Raw genomic sequence first — 5,116 nt, 5'->3', positions numbered from 1 at the left:
TTATTCATAGCTTTAAGGCATGGTTACATACTAATGATCATGAAGTAGAGACACAAAACATAGATAAACACAATAATTAAAAACCGAAAACAGAAAGAAATAAAGAACAAGGAATGAATCCACCTTTAGTGGCGTCTTCTTCTTGAAGGACCAACAATGTCCTTAAGCTCTTCTATGTCCCTTCCTTGCCTTTGTTGCTCCTCCCTCATTGCTCTTTGATCTTCTCTTATTTCTTGGAGAATGATGGAGTGCTCATGATGTTCCACCCTTAATTGTTCCACATTGTGGCTCAAATCTTCTAAGGAGGTGTTGAGTTGCTCCCAATAGTTGTTGGGAGGAAAGTGCATCCCTTGAGGCATCTCAGGAATTTGTTGATGATGAGCTTCCTCACGCACTTCTTGAGAACCGTGCATGGTTTCTCTTGCTTGCTCCATCCTCTTCTTGGTGATGGGCTTATCCTCTTCAATGGGGGAATCTCCTTCTATGATAACTCCAGCTGAGTAACACAGATGGCAAATAAGGTGAGGAAGAGCTAGCCTTGCCATGGTGGAGGACTTATCGGCTATTTTGTAGAGTTCATTGGAGATGACCTCATGAACTTCTACTTCCTCTCCAATCATGATGCTATGGATCATGATGACCCGATCCACAGTGACTTCAGATCGGTTGCTAGTAGGAATGATAGAGCGTTGGATGAACTCCAACCATCCTCTAGCCACAGGCTTGAGATCCAGTCTTCTTAGTTGAACTGGCTTGCCTTTGGAATCTATTCTCCACTGAGCTCCTTCCACACATATGTCCATTAGGACTTGGTCCAACCTTTGATTAAAGTTGACCCTTCTAGTGTAGGGGCGTTCATCTCCTTGCATCATGGGCAAGTGAAACGCCAACCTCACATTTTCCGGACTAAAATCTAAGTATTTCCCCGAACCATTGTGAGATAGTTCTTTGGATTCGGGTTCATACTTTGATCATGGTTCCTAGTGATCCATGCATTGGCATAGAACTCTTGAACCATCAATATTCCGACTTGTTGTATGGGGTTGGTTAGGACTTCCCAACCTCTTCTTTGGATTTCATGTCGGATTTCCGGATACTCATTCTTTTTGAGCTTGAAAGGGACCTCGGGGATCACCTTCTCTTTACCACAACATCATAGAAGTGGTATTGATGGCTCTTGGAGATGAATCTTTCCATCTCCCATGACTCGGAGGTGGAAGCTTTTGTCTTCCCTTTCCCTTTTCTAGAGGATACTCCGGCCTTAGGTGCCATTGATGGTAATGGAAAAACAAAAAGCTTATGCTTTTACCACACCAAACTTAAAATTTTGCTCGCCCTCGAGCAAGAAAGAAAAGAAGAGAAGAAGAAGAAGAAGAAAATATGGTAGAGAGGGGGTGAGGTAGGTTCGGCTAAGGGAGAGAAGATGGGTAGTGTTGTGTGAAAATGAAGTAGAATGGAAGGGTATTTATAGGGAGAGGGGAGGGTGGGTGTTCGGCCATTTTGGGTGGGAATGGGTGGGGAATTGAATTTGAATTGTATGAAGGTAGGTGGGGTTTATGGGGAAGAGTGGGTTGATGTGAATGGTGAATGGAATAATTGGGAAGAGGAATTGAGGTGATTGGTGAAGGTTTTTGGGAAGTGTGATATGGGGAAGAGTGAAATAGGATTAGGAGAGTGTGATTAAGATTAAAAGGTAAGGTGGGAATATGGTAGGTGGGGATCCTGTGGGGTCCACAGATCCTGAGGTGATCCTGTGGGGTCCACAGGATCCTGAGGTGTCAAGAAATACCATTCCTGCACCAAATAGGCATGTATAATGCCTTTGTACACCATTCTGGCGTTTAAACGCCCATTGGTGCATGTTCTGGGCGTTCAACGCCCATGTAAAGCATGTTTCTGGCGTTGAACGCCAGTTTCATGCTTGTTGCTGGCGTTCAGCGCCAGCTTTTCTTCTCTGGGCACATTCCTGGCGTTCAGCGCCAGAATGTTGCTTGTTTCTGGCGTTCAGCGCCAGAATGGTGCTCTGTTCTGGCGTTGAACGCCAGCCAGATGCATCTTACTGGCGTTGAACGCCAGCCTGTGCGTCCTCCAGGGTGAAAATTTTTTTTTTCTTTTGTTTTTGACTCTGTTTTTAATTTTTTTGATTTTTTTCGTGACTCCTCATGATCATGTACCTAATAAAACACAAAATAACAATATAAAAAAAATTAGATAATTAAAATTGGGTTGCCTCCCAACAAGCGCTTCTTTAATGTCAGTAGCTTGACAGTGGCTCTCATGGAGCCACAAGGTGATCAGGTCAATGTTAGTGTAGTCCCAACACCAAACTTAGAGTTTGGATATGGGGTCTTAACACCAAACTTAGAGTTTGGTTGTGGCCTCACAACACCAAACTTAGAGTTTGACTGTGTGGGCTCTTCTTGACTCTGAACTGAGAGAAGCTCTTCATGCTTACTCTCTTTTGTCACAGAGGGATGGCCATGTGCCTTAAACACAAGGTAGTCTCCATTCAACTGAAGGACTAACTCACCTCTGTTGACATCTATCACAGCTCCTGCTGTGGCTAGGAAAGGTCTTCCAAGGATGATGCAATCATCCTCTTCCTTCCTAGTGTCTAAGATTATGAAATCAGCAGGGATGTAAAGGCCTTCAACCTTTACTAGCGCGTCCTCTACTATTCCATAAGCTTGTCTCAAGGACTTGTCTGCCAATTGTAATGAGAACAAGGCAGGTTGTACCTCAATGATCCCCAGCTTCTCCATTATAGAGAGTGGCATAAGATTTATCCCTGACCCTAGATCACATAGAGCTTTTTCAAAGCTCATGGTGCCTATGATACAAGGTATTAGGAACTTGCCAGGATCTTGTTTCTTTTGAGGTAGAATTTTCTGAATCCAAGTATCTAGTTCACTAATGAGCAAGGGGGGTTCACTTTTCCAAGTCTCATTACCAAACAACTTGGCATTCAGCTTCATGATAGCTCCTAAGTATTGAGCAATTTGCTCTCCATTCACATCTTCATCCTCTTCAGAGGATGAATAGTCTTCAGAGCTCATGAATGGCAGAAGGAGATTTAATGGAATCTCTATGGTCTCTTTATGAGCCTCAGATTCCTTTGGATCCTTAATAGGAAACTCCTTCTTACTTGAGGGATGTCCTAGGAGGTCTTCCTCACTAGGATTTTCGTCCTCCTCGTCCTTTGTGCATTCGGCCACATTGACTAAATCAATGGCCTTGCATTCTCCTTTTGGATTCTCTTCTGTATTACTTGGGAGAATACTAGGAGGAGTTTCAATGACTTTCTTACTCAGCTGGCCCACTTGTGCCTCCAAATTTCTAATGGAGGATCTTGTTTCATTCATGAAACTAAAAGTGGCCTTTGATAGATCAGAGACTATATTGGCTAAATTAGAAGTGTTTTGTTCAAAATTCTCTGTCTGTTGCTGAGAAGATGATGGATATGGCTTGCTATTGCTCAGCCTATTGCGTCCACCATTGTTAAAACCTTGTTGAGGCTTTTGTTGATCCTTCCAGGAGAAATTTGGATGATTTCTCCATGATGGGTTATAGGTGTTTCCATATGGTTCACCCATGTAATTAACCTCTGCCATGGCAGGGTTCTCAGGATCATAAGCTTCTTCAGAAGCAGCCTCTCTAGTACTGTTGGATGCATGTTGCAATCCATTCAGATTTTGAGAGATCATGTTGACCTGTTGAGTCAACACTTTGTTCTGAGCCAATATGGCATTCAGAGCATCAATTTCAAGAACTCCTTTCTTCTGAGGTATCCCATTATTCACGGAATTTCTCTCAGAGGTGTACATAAACTGGTTGTTTGCAACCATGTCAATGAGTTCTTGAGCCTCTTCAGGCGTTTTCTTCAGGTGAATAGATCCACCTGCAGAATGGTCCAATGACATTTTCGAAAATTCAGAGAGACCATAATAGAATATATCTAATAGGGTCCATCTGAAAACATGTCAGATGGACATCTTTTGGTCAACTGCTTGTATCTTTCCCAAGCTTCATAGAGGGATTCACCATCTTTTTGTTTGAAGGTTTGAACATCCACTCTCAGCTTGCTCAGCTTTTGAGGAGGAAAGAATTTATCTAAGAAGGCAGTGACCAGCTTATCCCAGGAGTCCAGGCTATCCTTAGGTTGTGAATCCAACCATATTCTAGCTCTGTCTCTTACAGCAAAAGGGAAAAGCATGAGTCTATAGACTTCATGATCAACTCCATTCGTCTTTACAGTCTCACAGATCTGCAAGAACTCAGTTAAAAACTGATAAGGATCTTCAGATGGAAGTCCATAAAACTTGCAGTTTTGTTGCATTAAAGCAACTAGTTGAGGCTTAAGCTCAAAGTTATTGGCTCCAATGGCAGGAATGGAGATGCTTCTTCCATCAAACTTGGACGTTGGCTTTGTGAAGTCACCAAGCATTCTCCTTACATTATTATTATTATTTTCGGCTGCCATCTCCTTCTCTTGTTCAAAAATTTCTGAAAGGTTATTTCTGGATTGTTGTAATTTAGCTTCTCTTAATTTTCTCTTCAGAGTCCTTTCAGGTTTTGGATCAATTTCAACAAGAGTGCCTTTTTCCCTATTCCTGCTCATATGAAAGAGAAGAAAACAAGAAAAGAAAGAGGAATCCTCTATGTCACAGTATAGAGATTCCTTTATGTTAGTAGAAGAAGAAAGGGGTAGAAGAATCCAAATACAAGGGATATAAGAAGTTCGGATTCTTAGATGAAGAGAGGTGAAGAGAAGTGTTAGTAATTAATTAATTAAATAGAATAAGAGAAGAGAAGAGAAATTTCGAAAATAATTTTTGAAAAAGAGGTTAGTAATTTTCGAAATTCAAAGACAAAATATAATTAAAATTAAAATTTAAAACAAAAAAGAATTTTTGAAAAAGAGAGAGGTATTTTCGAAAATTAGAGAGGGAAGAGTAGTTAGGTGGTTTTGAAAAAGATAAGAAACAAACAAAAAGTTAGTTAGTTGATTGAAAAAGATTTGAAATCAAATTTGAAAAGATAAGAAGATAGGAGGTTAGATAAGATATTTTGAAATCAAATTTTGAAAAAGATAAAATTTTGAAAAAGATAAGATAAA

At 40.8% G+C, this 5,116-nt stretch overlaps 1 non-coding gene across 1 annotated transcript; it reads left to right on the top strand.

The window, feature by feature from the left end:
• The first annotated feature begins 3,977 nt into the window (after window positions 1-3,977).
• On the top strand, window positions 3,978-4,081 carry LOC112799544 (small nucleolar RNA R71). Its single transcript, XR_003201118.1, has one exon. It is a non-coding gene; the product is annotated as a small nucleolar RNA R71 (small nucleolar RNA).
• Window positions 4,082-5,116: the final 1,035 nt, after the last annotated feature.

This window comes from Arachis hypogaea, chromosome 4, assembly GCF_003086295.3.
Source record: "Arachis hypogaea cultivar Tifrunner chromosome 4, arahy.Tifrunner.gnm2.J5K5, whole genome shotgun sequence".
Lineage (NCBI taxonomy): Eukaryota > Viridiplantae > Streptophyta > Magnoliopsida > Fabales > Fabaceae > Arachis > Arachis hypogaea.
Note: the sequence above shows the minus strand (reverse complement) of the source record. Positions and strands in the feature narration are given on the sequence as shown.